The 18130-nt window shown below is 42.2% G+C and overlaps 1 protein-coding gene across 1 annotated transcript in view; it reads right to left on the reverse strand.

Annotated features, from left to right (window-relative positions):
* CALCR (calcitonin receptor) overlaps positions 1-18130 on the reverse strand; it is a 2903406-nt gene that overhangs the window by 2152418 nt on the left and 732858 nt on the right. The window lies entirely within an intron of this gene.

Raw genomic sequence — 18130 nt, forward strand, 5'->3', positions numbered from 1 at the left:
CTGCATAGTTCATCGGACTCACCGTTTTGCTTTCTTCAGTACGAGGTTTCCTTTGTTACTCATGCTTTTAGTCTGAATTTAAGGAAGATAGATTCTTTTGCATGGGAATTGAGACATGTACTTCGGGACAGTGGTCGAAGTGGGCGAGAGCGGTCGGGAGCGTTGCTCCTCTAGTTTTTTTAATAAAGTTTTACTGTTCCTATACTTTTATGTTAAAAAGAAACCGTTTCGTAATGGTTTTGTTTTAAAATAAAAGTGTAGGAAGAAGATGAAACTTGCTCTTCAGTGCACTGCACTGAACGTTACCTCAAACAGCAGGCATATTTGTTAAGGGGTTTGTATTGTGTGTTGGAGGAGGTGTGGTGATGGCATTTGTGGGGAGCGGGTGCAGGCCAGTTGGGGGCATAGTTCCACTTCTTCTTTTCGTACACTTAGACCACTGCTTCGGGAAGACATTCAATGTGTTTGCCTCAGATGGGTTCTTTTTCATCCTTGTATGTTGTTTTTTCCTGTCACATGTGTCGATCCAGTCCTGTTCACATAGTTTTTTTTTTTACCTATACTGGGTTTTGTAGTAGTGTTTCTTTATCAACATTTTAGTTGTTTAAGGATTGTCTCACAGGAGGCTCTCGAGCTGGTTGAGAGATCTTCACTACAAACCTTCTCTTTTTTTCTCTTAATATATGGAATTGGGTGATGTTATCTGCTGCAGATATTTTCTATGCTATATAAGGTTAAAGAATTCCATATTACAGTCACGTTGATAGAAGACAAGCTCATTTCAGGCCGCATACAGGCATTTGGAAATCCTTTGGGCAATTGGAGTATTCATCGCCATATCACTTTTTCACATCTCAACCATAATTCATGGTTACACCCAAAGAGAGTTTCTGCTCCAAAGGCCAGCGCCGGAATAAGTTTAGTTCTATAAAAACATACAACTGGGATAATTGGGAATTTGATCCATGTAATTTGGCAGCTTGAGCAGCAAATTGGTTGCAATTTGAAAACACGCTTCTTGGTCATAGGTTTGTTGTTAATACTTGCACTGATCGTAATGCCTAAATATTTAGCCTCTGCAACCACTTTCAAAACATCATTTCCCAGCTTCCATTCAAATTTCTGGCTGGCTTTTGTCTTTAGTAAGAATAGAATCGAAACCTGTGTGATGAAATAGGACACAGAAGGAATCTAATATACATATTAAACAATATGGGAGAAAGAGCATATCCCTGAGGGACTTCGCAGGAAAGAGATACAATTTTGGATCGAAAAGGAGGAAGAGAGACCGACTGCGAACGATCGGCCAAAAAAGCCATAAATCATCCAAGGACTTGGCCAGCCAGCCCCGCAGCAGAAAGATGGGAGATCAGGGTGAGATGGTAATTTGTGTTGCAAGCAGCTGAAAGATCTAACAGAAGGACTGCTCAGACAACACCCTGATCAACCAGACGGGCAAGGTCGTCTAGCACCGAGTTCACAACTGACTCTGTGCCTCTCCCAGGATGGAACCCAGATTGGAAGGAGTCATACAATCCAGAGGATTCCAGGAAGGCAGAGAGCAAAGTGGCCACCAGCGCCTCCAACACTTTTATCAGGAAGGGCAGGAGGGAAATGGGCCAAAAGTTGGCAGGCTCCACGGGATCCAGATGTTTTTTTTTTCCAACAAAGGAATAACCAATATTATAATGCCATTTCCTGTGTTTCTTCTTCCAATCTCATCTCAACTGAAGGTACAGTCTCTCTCCTTCATCCCTGCTTTGCATTTCAACTTCACCAGCCATTGTGTTTCTCCACTCTCCACACCTGTTGACTGTACTGTAGGTCTCTCTACTTTCAGTCCTGTCTATGCTATTTTCCTTCATTTTGTCTCCCCTTTTTATCTCACGTCCACCCTGTCACTCCTCTATAAAGTCATTGAATTTGGTTTCTCCACACACTCTATCTCTGACTCTCAGAATCCATTTCTGGGAGACAGAGCAAAAGAAAAGTAGGGTGAAGGAGTGAGAGACATAACAGACAAGTCAACTAGGATCTGCGGTGTACCCTATACATCCATCTGTCTTTGTCGCCACATCACCTCATCATTATCTTCCCCCCTCATATAGTATCACCATGCTTATAAAATGGAACAATTGCTGTGCAGACAATAGACATCTCATGCACATAGAAACAGGGTTCCCAGCTCAATACGGCCATTTACCAAAAATAACATTGGGCCTCATTATAACTCCGGTAGTAACTGTGCCGGTAAAAAAGGCAGGCTGCTCCTGGAGTTATGCTTTTTTTTCTGGTGCCTGGCAATGGGGAATCACTGAGGCATTACAGCCCCAGCGATCCCTGAAGCCAGGCGCCGGAAAAAGTAACAACCAAATTCCCATTTGAGTCCCATATGACTCAATGGGAATGGGGGGACGGATGCACCGGCACTCTGTGCAACAGTGCCGGTGCATCCATCAAAGTCTGTGAGGGGGTGCCTTTCTGCCCGCAAGGCACCCGCACGCTAAACTCGGAGTGTGCTGGTCCAGTAACAACGGTGCCGGTAGCTTACCGGCACCACTGTCACCGGACCAGCATACTCATAATGAGGCCCAATGACTTGAAATGTAAATCTGAATGAGGTAGATTTGTGTGCAAAAAAGTATATTAAAGTAATTTTTCCTGGAACACCATCTTGATTGGAATAGGGCAGGGATCCAAATGAACTCCCCAAATTTTGTAATGGTATATCACAATTTGAGAAATTGACCAATCATAGGATTCACTTTCACTTCTGAAGCACTTGATCAATCTAGATCTTTGGTCCATCCATATTGTGTCAATTGGTAGCTTTAGGAATACATGCACAAAACGTATATATCCCTGGAAATAGCCAAGAAGCCCCTGGCCAAGATTCATTGTGCACAAAAGGCTGGTCTGGTTTCTTTGATTTGGAAGGCCTGGTAGTCAGTGGGGAGTTTGGCACGGGCCTGAGTGGAGCCAAAAACCATTAGTTCGGTCTTATTGCCATTCAGGCACATCCAGTTGTTGTCCATCCAATCTTCGATCTTTCCGTAGAGTGTGTTTAAGGTCGTACTGTCCTTAGTATAGTCCCCGCTCAATTCCAGGACAAGCTGAGTATCGTCAGCATAATTGGTGAAGAATATCTGGAGCTGTTGTAATAGCTCACATAGAAAGCGGATGTACAAATTGAAAAGCAATGGGGACAAACTGGCACCCTGTGGTACCGCACAGAAGATGTTAGATTTGGTGGAGAATTTGTCACCCCAGTGTACTCGGGATATTCTGTTTTCAAGAAAGGATGATAACCAGCCTATTGCTTCCTTGGAGCAGTTGGCAACCTTTTCGAGAGCTTGCTGTAAGAGCTGGTGGTCTAGCAGATCGAAGGCGGCGCTTAGGTCTAAAAGGACCAACAGGCTAGCTTTTCCTTTATCCATAATTTCTAGCATTTTAATTTGTAAGTCCAGCATAGCCGTCTAGGTGCTGTGAGCGGCTCTAAAACCAGATTGTTGTGGATGTAAGATCTCATGGCTTTCCACGTATTCCTGAAGTTGTGCAGTTGCAATTTTGTCCAGTATTTTAAGAGTAAAATTACAATTTGTAATCGGTCTTAAATTGTTAGCGTCGCGGGGGTCTAGGTTTTTATTTTTTACTAAAGGTGTTATGGTGACCTTGTTTTAAAGCGATCTCATGAAAATGACCCCAATCACTGAAGGAAAAATAAAACGTCATTGTTTTATGATAAAGGCTATAGCTAAAGTTTTCCATCTAACTTTCATTATGACTGTATTTTCTGGGTTCAAATTACTAAAGCGTCAAAACCTTAGGCTGAGATTAGATACCTTCTTAAAATCCAATTTCCTTTACTTGTTTTTCCCTTTTTAATAATCCCATACTCAGAGAGATACAGGATGAATAGAGAAAGATATAGATGAATATGTAGATAGATAGAGAGAGTGAGAGAATGAGAGATAGATAGGTAGGGGTAGCGAGAGAGAGGGAATGCGTACCTGTGAAAGAACACGATCTAAGCTTGCCTATAGAAGAGACTGTGAACAGTAAACGTCTGAGGGTTAAAATACTAGCATAGTATTGGTTCATAGTAACATTTATTGAGTGTTAACAATGACTACACACTATTCTTTTTATGAGGATGGGGGAGAGAGGTTGTAGCTATCACTGGCAAGGTGGCTGTCCTGCTGTGCATTTGGTTATATGTGGGCTTGAGGAAATAATTGTTTTGGAAAATTAACATGGAGTTTGTTGGTCTTACATGACTGTACTTAATTTTAATTATGTGGAAATATGTCCAGTAAACGTTCACGCTTTATGACTTAAGTTTGCTGAGTGATCACTAGTAGGATATAGGTCAAATACTATATAAAGAGGGAGAGTTGCCTTTATCCCTGCTAAACTGTAACATATTTGTTAGATGATTGCTTGTGAAGGTCTGAATCACGGATGCCTGTTACTCCATTGATGTATTAAACGCCTTTCGCTGTTGCATTCACTACTTCGGGGAACCAAACTGCCTCATTATTGTTAGCCACCTTTAACTATACCGAGCTCAGCAGCTCTAACTGTTGGCCACTGCCATTCAATTTGATCCATCCATCACTGCACGTACAATTACAGTGTTCTCTGATGAGATGAAAGGCTCAATACGGTGAATAATGTGCATATTTAGACTGTATAGACTGATAGGAGTGTAGTAAGCATTGATGAGGGGTTGCCTCTCAAAACTGCTATTATAAGCATTCCGGCCCCGAACACCAATGGTTTAGATGTATGCATAGTCAATACATTACAAGGGCCACTGTCCCCTAAGGTGTGCTGGGCAGTTCATCAGCGTGTATGCCTTTGCAGCCTGACAGTTCACATATCTCAATACAATCAAATTGAACATCCTATGCATGAATCAGGTATGACAGGTCATGAATAAGTTATTATAGCCTGGGGCCTCAGTACCTTCAAATCTCTCTTCCTAAATATCTTCCTTCTCGAGCTCTTCAAATCCGCCTCCAATTCCCCCAGGGTCAGTCTCGTCTTCAAGGAACAAGTTGGTGGTAGACCTCTTTCTTCTGTTGCAGCCCTCTTCCTGCTCAGGGCACCAGTTGGGCCTCGATTTTTCCTGGTCCCTACTGAAAGGTTTTCAGTCAACACCCTTTTCAGTAGGAACTCAACCCTCCTGTCGTTTTCTAATGCAATTTTTTCAGGTTTTTTGTCCTCTAGGGCCTTACCAGTTCTCATATACACACTGGTGTTTTTTCAGATATAAGGTGGGGACTTCTCCTCCACCCCACTGAGGGACCGCGGATCCCGCCGCATTCTAGCTGCTGATTTTCTACGGCTCTTCGAGGCGGGACTGCTGTGCTCTCCAACCGCCCTCTTCTTCTCCCTCCTCTTTTGTCTTCCTTCCCCCCGGACTCAAGCTTCAGGTTGGCTATTTTCTTTGTTTTTAATGAGAGCTCCCCTCTCTTTTAGCCATACAGGGTATTTATCTGTATGTAGCACACTGTTACCACTTGCAGGTACAGGTTTTCTTTGTGAGTCTCTAACACCTTTCCCCTCCCCGTGTTCTTGTTTATCACCTATAGGGAGATACAATCATCTTTTGGCCCAGATGAAGGCACCCATACTGGAAGCCGAAACGTCCTAGGGTCCAGAACCACCACTGTCGACCCAACATACATCTTTGGGAATGTTTTTGTTTCCTGATGTAGACCGACTGAGGATTGGTCACTTATAGATCTGCATACTAGTGTACAATTATATAGGATCCATAATTGATATTTTGAGGAAAATTATTTTTCGCCTATATGTAAATGTACACTAATTCACTAACACTCACCACTCTGTCCTGCTTTATTTGTGTTACAGAGTTCCCCGATTGGGAAAACAATTTGTTTAACTTCTTTTGTAACTAAAACAAGTGTATCCCTATTGTTGCTGGTAAAGAATCCTACCATGCAAATGATGATGGTACAAGCAACTCTGCTTTCTGGTTATTGTCTTTCTTTAGCATAAAGAACAGGTTTGAGACTTATGCTCTATAACTGTCTTAACCTTTGTTTGTTTCTCCATCATATCAGGACACTGCATTTCTGTTACTGTTGTTTTGATAAAGAAAATAGAGTGCAATAAATGTTAAAAAAAACTGCACCATATACAACTGGTTTCTTGTAATAGAACTTACCTACACAATACAATTCATATTGTCTTGTTCACCCCCCAGGGGATGTTAGATTACATCACTAGGATGAATCAAAGGTAAATCTCTGCATAGACCACCTACACAAGTTATAGTATGGTGTAACTTTGTTAGGCGGCTACCCCCTTATGTGACACACAACGCGGCCTCCCTCTGGAACAGCCTCCCTGAAACTTGAGGATAACCATCTCTGGTTCCAGAAGCACCTCAAGACCTTCCTCTTTGCTTCTGCTTTCTCTCCTCCTCTCCCCTGCTGATCTCCTGGCTGAAACTATACTGGTTACCTGCCTACCCTCTGATCTCAGGCCCAGGTCCCCTCTCTGCCAGTTGCACAACTGCACTGTCCCCCTGGCAACTCTTGCACTCGGGGTCTGTTTCTGTATCCCTTCAGCCCCTTACCAGCACTTAACACCTGATGTCTGCACTTACCCTTGCACTTGCCACCAGCCACGCTTTTATTTATTGTTTTATTTATTTACTGTTATCCTATGTACTGCACTTCCCCATCCCCCCTGCACTTTTCCATTCCCCCATCCCCGGCACTTGCACAATCTCAACGTCAACTGGCCTAGTAGGATCTTTGTCTTTGTCTTCCCTCTGTTCCCCCCTCCCTTGCCTCATCACGCCTTGAAACACTTGTGTATAGGCGTGTTATAAATGCCATATCGTATCATATCTAAAATACAAAGTGAAAAAAATCGCATGTATTAAGTTCCATCATTTGGAGAGAAAGATGAAAATATTGGGCCATCAAAAGAACACTTCTTATAGGACATTTTCGTGCTAGTTCAGAGGGGAAAAAAAGTATCACCCCAATTGCCATAGGTTATCACTTTAATCGGGACATCAACATTATTTGTAATACCATAAATATTGCCGAACTGCATTTCTAACCTCACTAAAATGATCCAGCCAATATTAGTTTCATAATTGCTAACCTTACCAGCGACATATTAGTTTGGGCAACACATACACTGCAGGCTAATACATGGTAAATTAAATCCAAGATTTCAACAAATTTGTTATCAGATTTATCTAGTCAAGCAAGGAACATGGCACACACATACATGTGTGTTACATTTTAAAATAGTGAAAGCTACATGAATAGTTATGGGCAATATTTACTGACTACCTTATACCATTGGCTAAAAGAGGTACGCACATATTTTAACAACTGTATTCCATCACATGCTAACACAAATTTAGTAAGAATTAGATGTCAATTTTTATAACTGCATTGTTGCATTGACAACTCATATCTATCTTACAATGTACATTTGTTATTTGTTAAAATGCAATGAAAATGAAAATCATTTGAGTTAATTGTATTGTTTTGAAATATTTCTCAAAACTGACTATATGATCTTTTTCATTTGATACAACAATCTATCCATCCATGTGTATACAATGCTTAGGATATCTGGAGCAATGGTTGCATAAACATACATTCACCACTAAATGGCTGAGCTCAGACTGTACACAAAGTCTTTCTGCATTACAGCATCTGCAGCAGCACTTTCATTGATGTACTGTGAAAGTGTGGCCAGCATTCACAGAACATGTACTTGGAGACAGTTGTGTTCACAAAGTAATTAGCGCACCAGCAGACCATGTGCTTTGGTGAAACACTGGGTAAAAACTGAGAAGCACAGTCAGTGAAGCTGCAGAGAGAAAACACATCCTGAGAAACACATTTTTTCTTCTGCTGCAGCCACCGAGGGCAGGAGCCCCTGCTGCCACCGATCCGGAACGACGGAGGAAGAGCGGCGTCGCCTTTCACACCTCTACTCACTGGGGTAAGGTTCCAGAGCCCCCCTGCCTCCTCTGCACCTTGAGCGGTGCTAGCCTCTGATTTTCGCCCTTTACGCTCTATTTTGAAAAAGTGCCTGCACTGAAATCGGGCGGTGAACACCACGTGTAAGCCAAAATGGTGGTGTTTGTTAGTCTGCATATTGAGATTCACGTTGCCTAGCAACAAGCACACGGCAGCAGATTGCCTGCCCCTACGACCCTCTGCCTATTTCCGGGTTCGGCATACACCAGAAGGCGATAGCCGGATCAATCCACTAAGGATCATCACCAAGGATCCTGTCTTTGCCTGTCTTGCAGCGTCGGCCCTGCAAGGCGCAAATCTCTGCCCAGCATCTATCTGCTCACTCGTAAGCGCTACCTAATCAAGTTGCCCATCTCTCCAAAGTCCTCCCGTGACATAAAGAGCCCCTAAACGACCGTCAACAACAGGCCTTGCCCCATTGCTATTGTCCTGCCTACTTGTGGCACTCACTGTCCCCGTGAGCCCTATACAACCAATAATATTAACATTGCTTGTTTGGACTAAAAGTACGTATTTGACATGCATTTTACTCTGTGTTATTGCTGACAATATCGCCACGTCAACTACGGCACAATTCAGAGCAACAATTGAGACTTTGTACCATGCTGCCTCAGCCTTTGGTTATGCCCGTATCTTCACTCTGCAATTATCTCGCCTTGTGACCTATTCAATGACTCACCATCAGTATTCAAATAACGTGCTTGCATTTATGCTCCTGGAACATACCGCGTCCTTCTGTATGTGGTCTCTGTACGTGAATCATGCTACTGCACTCTGCATCTCCCAATCGCTCATCTAGCCTGTACCTGACTTTGATTACTCATGTGGCTGCCTAGGCACTCACCCACATGGTTGCCAATACGTGGCTGACTCCCCATATAATAGGACCTTTTGCACATACTGCCAGCCTATAAGTAGGTTTGCACCCCCTATGTCATTTATGATTGTGTTCACTCGTGCTATTATCTTTAATTGGCCACCACCATAACAAAATACCTAACAAGTGTTATATGTCGCCAGTACGCTACTACCACTGTACCTAGTAGGCCCACTTTTATACCTGCTGCTAGAATCTTACATGATTCTGCACCTCATATGCTGCTGCCTTTACAATCACACTGGGATGGTTATTAGCAGCACCCCTGCGATAGCAAACCAGCAACATGTACTACAATGCATATAGGCTACATGCTACAATGTTACTGTTATTCTTATGCTGCATTGTAGTACTGCACTGATGTTAAGCCCACTGTGTTGTTGCACGCCAAGCTATGCCTATGCCTGACTAGCCTACCTTGTTCATTTGAACTGGCCTATGCCTACGCTATACTAGCCTACCTTGTTCATTTGCGCTAGCCTATGCCTACGCTTGACTAGCCTACCCTGCTGATTTGCATTAGCCCATGCCTACGCTTGCCTACCTGTTTGATGTGCTCTGCCCTACACCTATGCCTGACTAGCCCACCTTACTGGCCTGCACCAGCCTATGTCTATGCCTATGCCCGACTTGCAACGGTGTGGAAATATACTTGCCAGCTCAGAATAATGTTCCCAAGAACTATCCAGATTACCCCTTTACTATTCATTCTACCATTCATCACCAACAACAATTCCCCAGGCCAGACATGCACCCTGTCCTCTTCCCGACAGAAACAACAGACTCCGAGCCAGACTACCTTGTCGCTACGAGCCCAGGATCAGTTTTAATACGAATCAACGCCTTAGTTACAACAAAAATGCCCTGTGCTGCAAATTGGCACTTAAACCAGACCCTGAGGCTATGCCCAGAACCTTGAACCCTGCCTCCCACCCTCCCCTAAAACCCAAAACTACATCCAAACGACCCAAACCTGCTCCCACCGGATCTCAGGAGCCAAAAAACATGACTACCCTCTCCGGAGCACTAATCAATGCAAGATCATTAGTGTCTCATGCCACTGAAATAGCAGACCTATTATCCACAAACGACCTTGACATTCTTGCTGTCACTGAATCGTGACACAGCAACCCCAGCCCTTACGCTAGCAATACCTGCCAATTACCAAATACTTAGAGCAGATAGATCCAATGTCAGAGGAGGCGGCCCAGCCGTTATAGCGAAAGCTAACCTCGCTATAAGACTCCTGACTCCACCTCCACGCAAATCTTGCTAAATGCTTATTGCCAAACTGCCTATCTCCAATTGCCACACCTTAACCATCTACCTGCTATACAGACCTCCGAGGCCCATCAGAACCTTTGAAGAGGACATATCCAGCCTTCTTGCAAAATACTCCTTGCAAATATTTATACTGGGTGATTTTAACCTTGGATCTAATGATCCAGAGGACAAATATGCCCAGGCACTAGCTACTATCCTCTCAAAACATGGACTGACCCAAAAAGTCTATGCACCGATCCACATCAAAGCAAGGACCTTAGACTGGGTGGCTGACCTGAACTGTGAAACATCTATTACTAAAGTAACCCACCAATACTGGACCGACCACCACGCAATAGATTTTTCGCTAGCAATTAACAAACGAACAGCCAAAGATAAAGTCATGGCACCACCCCTCCCAACTAGGAACAAAATAAATATCATATCAGACAGGTTACTACCACATATCCTTCGATCCCTCAATTCTCTCCCAAGCGACTCCGACCCCAACCTCCTTGTTGAGGTATTCAATAACACCATTCCAAGTCTTTAGACATGATTTCACCAGTCAAACTGCATAAAATCAAACAGCGTGCACACCTCAATACCTGGTTTACACCCTATATCAAAGACCTCAGATTACAAAAAAGAAAACTAGAAGCCACACCGCTTTGGATGAAAAAAAGTTGCAACTGACTCATGTTGCAAACAACTACAAAAAGGAAGTAATTCACACTAAAAAAGACCTCTTTAATATCCACTGCCAGATCCAACACTAAAGAATTTTTGTGATCCTCCGAGAACTAGAATCCCCCATTCCTCCACTAGACAATGCACCTAAGGGCAATATGGTGCACTAGCATTCGGAATGTCCTAACTAACAACATAACCACACTCCAAAATAATATTGCCAATAAAAAAGCCTCCTTGCTTCCCACCGAGCCGCAATCCACTAGCCCCATTGAACCCACCAGCCCTTTAAAACCGTTCAGTTTCACCAATATATCTATCTAGGAAACTGAAAAAATTATGCTGTCCCTGAAACCATCCAACTCCAGGGGCATCAACTGTCCTGCCCAAATAATCAAAGACTCAGCGAGAGACCTAGCGCCATTTATCTCTAAACTTAGCAATGCCTCATTCTCGACTAACACCGTCCCAAGCAACCCAAAAGAGTCCTGGGTTTTACCACTGCTAAAAAAACAGACAAAACAGACTCTGCACCCCTTCATCCCAACAAACCACTGGCCCATTTCCACAGTGCCTTTTCTCCTCAAAATAATCGACAGAGTAGCATACCTGCAAATACAGAACTACCTTGAAGTCAACCTCCTCCTAGGCTCCCGCCAATCCGGCTTCAGGCCACAACATGGAATGGAAACAGCATTAATTGACCTAAAAACACAAATTGATGAGCTCAAGGACAACGGGAAAACTGCCATGCACTCCTCCTTGACTTGTCGGCAGCCTTTGACTTGCTGGACCACAAAGTTCTGTGCAAACACCTAACCTCAGGAGCCCACTTCTCCAGGGATGCTATAGCATGTATCCAGTCCTTCTTAGACAACAGAACAATGAGAGTTTTCTCCCCTTCGGCATCAGCAGTCCTTATCCAAATTGCATGTGGCATTCCACAAGGCTCTTGTGTATCGCCAACCATGTACAATATATTGACCAAGCCTCTATTCGATAAATTGGACAGACTGGGTGTCACCTGCACAAATTATGCAGATGACACCCAGATCCTCATCCCACTTTTAGGCAATTTCGACAAGGATACGGCCTTGGTAAATAAAATATACCTCCTCATTCAGGCATGGATGGCATCACATGGCCTCTGCCTGAATGACAACAAAACAGAGATTCTTATTCTTGGATCTGATGCCAACCTAAAAAAACTGAATTCTAACTATTCCGCCTTCAACTTAAATGGAAATACAATCAAGGTAGTCAAAGAAGTAAAAACCATTGGTTTTCACCTCGACTCCACCTTAACCCTAAGGAAGCAAGTAAACTCCATGGCGTTGTCTACTGCCTAGACCTGCCAGCTTATCAGAGCCTGCAGACCATTCTTATCCAAAGCAAGCTGCATTACCCTTGCCAATGCATTAAAACTGTCAACATTTGATTACTGCAACACCCTATACCTGGGGCCAACAAATATATCCTAGACAAAATCCAAATTTTACAAAACAATGCCATCAGAACGGCACTGAACATACCCAACAGAGAACATGTCTCAAAAATTAGAAGATAACACCACTGGCTAAAGATAAATGACAGGATCCTACTCAAAACAGTCTTGCTGACATTCAAATGGCTTAACAACGCAGCACCCCCATACCTAACAGACAGAATGGTTAGTAGAACATCTACCCACCCCTGCAAAATGGCTAACTCCTTTTGCCTGGAGATACCCCGATACAAGCTAAAAAAATCTGGTGGAAATAGCTTCCCTGTGAAAGCTGCCCAGTACTGGAACGCACTACCCCAGCTCTCAGAGCAGATCAATCCTACCTCAGCTTTCAGCGTAATACCCTGAACTGGCTACGTTCCAATGACACATGATCCCTACTGGACCTAACTCCAATATATATATACCTCGTTCCCAATGGGATTCTAAGGGGAGATATAACAGTGTTAGTCCGAATGTTTGGTATCCATTGGACTCCATGGGGCTATTGGTGGGTTTAGCATGAACAGTAATTCTACTGCGGTATAAATCTGGTGATTTGGCATTAAAATTGAGAATCTACACACCACATATGAATCAAAGAGCACAATATATGAAGGGGCCCAGCAGAGTCCCTCTAACAAGAGCCAGGTAGGGGGCATTGCACTCCAGACACACACCACACATTAAATCATCAGATCATCAGGGGTCAATACATATGCATTCTCCACTACGTTACGTATCCTCTATCAAGATTTCTACACACTCCTAAAGTTTAATATCATCCAATAATGTAAACCTTTCTCATCTGTGCTATGCTTTGCTTACTTGCTGCACTATATCTACCTTTGCTCACCTGTTCATTGCAGGCCTCTTATCCTTGACTGTGCCTACCATGTACGCTCTTCACCATTCTTCTTCACTGCATGCACTCCTGTCCAACTCCCGATAACATAAGCAAGCTTCCCAATTATGATTTCTTTGTACCTGACATGCCCCCATATATACTATGATGTAGTTCCCCGCAACAAGAAGTGAACTTCCATTGTATGTTATCTTTGTACCTGAAATGTCCCCCTATATTTTATGATGTAGTTCCCCGCAACAAGAGGTGAGCTTTCCAAAGTATGTAATCTATGCACCTGTTATTTCCTCATATAAACCATGATGTAGTTCCCCGCAAAAAGAGGTGAGCTTTCCAAAGTATGTAATCTATGCACCTGAAATATCCCTATACATACTATAATGTAGTTTCCCGCAACAAGAGATGAGCTTTCCAAAGTATGTAATCTATGCACCTGTTATTTCCTCATATAGACCATGATGTAGTTCCCCGCAAAAAGAGGTGAGTTTTCCAAAGTATGTAATCTATGCACCTGAAATGTCCCTATACATACTATAATGTAGTTCCCCGCAACAAGAGGTGAGCTTTCCAATGCCTGTTATCTTTGTACCTGATATGTCCCAATATATACTATGACATAGTTCCCAGCAACAAGAGGTGAGCTTTCCAAAGTATGTAATCTATGCACCTGATATGTCCTCATATATACTATGACGTAGGTCCCTGCAACAAGAGGTGAGCTTTCCAATGTATGTTATCTTTGTACCTGATATGACCCCATATATACTATGACGAAGTTCCCCGCAACAAGAGGTGAGCTTTCCAATGTATGTTATCTTCGCACCTAATATGTCCCCATATATACTATAATGTAGTTCCCCACAACAAGAGGTGAGCTTTCCAAAGTATGTTATCTTTGTACCTGATATATCCCCATATATAGTATGACATAGTTCCTCGCACCAAGAGGTGAGCTTTCCACTGTATGTTATCTTTGTACCTGATATGTCCCAATATATACAATGACGTAGTTCCCAGCAACAAGAGGCGAGCTTTCCTAAGTATGTAATTTATGCACCTGTTATGTCCCCATATATACTATGATTTAGTTCCCTGCAAGAAGAGGTGAGCTTTCCAAAGTATGTAATCTATGCACCTGAAATGTCCCTATACATACTATAATGTAGTTCCCCACAACAAGAGGTGAGCTTTCCAATGCCTGTTATCTCTGTACCTGATATGTCCCAATATATACTATGACATAGTTCCCAGCAACAAGAGGTGAGCTTTCCAAAGTATGTAATCTATGCACCTGATATGTCCTCATATATACTATGACGTAGGTCCCCACAACAAGAGGTGAGCTTTCCAATGTATGTTATCTTTGTACCTGATATGACCCATATATACTATGACGAAGTTCCGCGCAACAAGAGGTGAGCTTTCCAATGTATGTTATCTTTGTACCTGATATGTCCCCATATATACTATGACGTAGTTCCCACAACAAGAGGTGAGCTTTCCAATGTGTTATCTTCGTACCTAGTATGTCCCCATATATACTATAATGTAGTTCCCCGCAACAAGAGGTGAGCTTTCCAAAGTATGTTATCTTTGTACCTGATATATCCCCATATATAGTATGACGTAGTTCCTCGCACCAAGAGGTGAGCTTTCCAATGTATGTTATCCTTGTACCTGATATGTCCCAATATATACAATGACGTAGTTCCCAGCAACAAGAGGCGAGCTTTCCTAAGTATGTAATCTATGCACCTGTTATGTCCCCATATATACTATGATTTAGTTCCCTGCAAGAAGAGGTGAGCTTTCCAAAGTATGTAATATATGCACCTGATATGTCCCCATATATACTATGATTTAGTTCCCCGCAACAAGAGGTGAGCTTTCCAAAGTATGTAATCTTTGTATCTGATATGTCCCCATATATACTATGACGTAAGTCCCCGCAACAAGCGGTCGGCTTTCCAATGTATGTTATCTTCGTACCTGATATGTCCCCATATATACTATGACGTAGTTCCCCACAACAAGAGGTGAGCTTTCCAATGTATGTTATCTTTGTACCTGATATGTCCCCATATATACTATGACGTAGTTCCCCACAACAAGAGGCGAGCTTTCCAATGTATGTTATTTTTGTACCTGATATGTCCCCATATATACTATGACGTAGTTCCTCGCAACAAGAGGTGAGCTTTCCAATGTATGTAATATTTCTTCCTGATATGTCCCAATATATACTATGACGTAGTTCCCAGCAAAAAGGGGTGAGCTTTCCTAAGTATGTATTTTTCTGCACTTCCAAGACCCAATGCTTGCCTTTTCTGTAACTAAGCAATTTGTCGATATATCCACTTACTGTAACCATATCCTTAATTTGAAGCACCTAGATGCCGCAGGGCTTTGTGTGCTATATAAGTACCAAAATCAAATAAATAAATGATGAGAAAATGAGAGCAGGACCATTCATTAATTGTATTGCATGTTATCAAAATCTAACTGGAACCAAGCACTTCCACAATGGTAGTCATACCTTACTTTCTCTGTTCCCAATGGTAGTCCATCTGGTAAACCTAGACACACACCCTGGAACCGGATATATAAGGGTGGATGCGCTGCCTGCACAGCAGTTGCACAAAGTGTGTGTGTGTGCTGTTGGTGTGCTGAAGGCATACCTGTGGGACCTAGGAGCCTCAGCTGTGTATTCCTCCTTGTCTTGAATGTTCATGTTCACTTTCTCTTCATATTTGCTCTTCATATTTTCCCCCAACAGCTATATCTTCAAATAAACCCAGACTCCCTTTGCAGAAGACTCCATATGAAAGACATTCCATCATTCAATACCAAGTTCTTCCCTGAGCCATACGTGTGTGACTACAGAGCCACTAGTAATCCCTCAGAAATCTACAAAATCCATCATAATTAATGCATAGCTTGCCCTTAAACCATTGCTGTGAAATTCAGGAAATTCTTGACACTCTTACATATGATCTCTGCTTTATTATTGAGTCTTGGTTTAAGGAACAGTCTTATTTAATTATTTTCTACCAACATGTTAACATAGTTAACATGTAACCACCTGACTAAAATGGGATGAGGTCTAAAAGCCTTTTTGAAATGTATATTCTCCCATTCCAGCTTCTCCGATCTGTGACTTAATGCTGATGCTGTCATTGTTACTCTTTGTTTATGTCATACATTGAACTGTTCATGAACACAGAGCAGGATACATGTATAACTCCTTTCACCTGATCCTCTCTCAGAATCATGTCAATCCAAGATGAACACACCTTCCTACCGCTAGACAAAGTCCTCAATTTTGCAATATGTATTCTCTGCAACCTACCAAGATCTGCCCCTACGTCTACCTACCAAAAACATGCTGGTAATAGGCTTGCTCCTTAGTACCTTTATGATTGTATCTCAGTGTACTCACCATCTTGTTCTCTCTGATCTTCCTCTGCACTCAACCTCATTGTCCCATAAACCCTGTGCCACCTTTCGCTACTGTTCTTTCTCCTTACTTGACCAGCTCCACTGGAAGTCACTGCCCATTACAATAAAAGCCAGCACAACTCTGGATCTCTTCAAATCTGAGCTCAAACTTCACTTATTTGCTGAAGAGGGAATTCCTCTGCCCTCTCCCCCATCCTCCATACCTGACCCCACCACTGCCACCAGTGAAGTTTATTACTGTGATTTGCTATATTTAATGTGCACTTCTCTTTAGTTTAAAGCCTTTGCCTCCTAAGGTTAATTTTTACCTTTTTAAGTCACCTGTTTTTTTATATATATATTTTTATGTTTGTTGTTTTTTGTCCCTTTGTATGTTCCACCTTTTTACATCCTTGTAAAATGGCTCATTCAGTGTACTCATCTTGGTTCTATTTTACAGACACCGGTCATGACAATGTTTCTGCCATCTGGAAATGTGTTATTGTATTTCATTCCAGTATGAAATTGACATCAGTGTTCTTCAAATGTAGATATAAATAAAACAACTCCCCTGGTGAAGCAAAAAATGAATATCATGTTATACCAGCCTACGCACTGAAACCAATATAGGGTGAGATAGTCACAGTGTTACAATTGGTTGTTTAGAAAAGCCTAATGGACAACCATGGTACCATATCATCTTAAAGAATCAAAAAGAGTTGCAGTGGCAGGGGGGCCTTAATGGAATGTGTTAAGGTGATCCCAATCGATAATCAATAATCAATAACAAGACAAACTCAAGAAAATTGAGTAACTACAAGTGCATGTGAACACTCAGATTTATTCAAACATGAACAGCTGGAAAAACACAAACGCATTCTTAATCATTGTAGTACAAAACACAAGCTTTTAAATGAAAAAAAAAAAAACACATCCCAAATGGCATCATGGTTAGTGGTAAGAAAACACTTCTATTGACTCATCATATTGGTTAGTAAAATAGAACACCCATATGTTATAGAGGTGAAGGCTACTGCTATTGAATATACTTTAACAGATAACACCTCCTAAGTTTGTCCAACTAACCAATGTTGCATTTCATACTATTATGTCATTGGTTGGCTCAATACTACAGTAGCAAAGTAGGCTGACAGCGTTCTAATTGGTCGACAGTTTGCTCATCCGACCTTAGTCACTTTAATATGATGCCAAGATATGTGGTAAGGGATGAACGGGCTGCTTTAATTCAATTTCAAAAAGTTTCCTTCTCGTTTCCAAGCCTTAGACCTTATCTGCCAATTTGTTCATGACCTTGGTGTGTCATCCCTGTGTCTGGATGTACCAAGGGAGTAGCAGGTGTGCTACCTAGTTGAGCATGGAATACATTATCACTGTTCCGATCACATGGTAGAGGACCACTGTTCAGAACTCATTTTTATCTATTTATTGGGGTTTCCTGCTATTCTAAC

Source organism: Ambystoma mexicanum, chromosome 2q (assembly GCF_040938575.1).
Source record: "Ambystoma mexicanum isolate Mex_15411 chromosome 2q, UKY_AmexF1_1, whole genome shotgun sequence".
Taxonomy (NCBI): Eukaryota; Metazoa; Chordata; class Amphibia; order Caudata; family Ambystomatidae; genus Ambystoma; species Ambystoma mexicanum.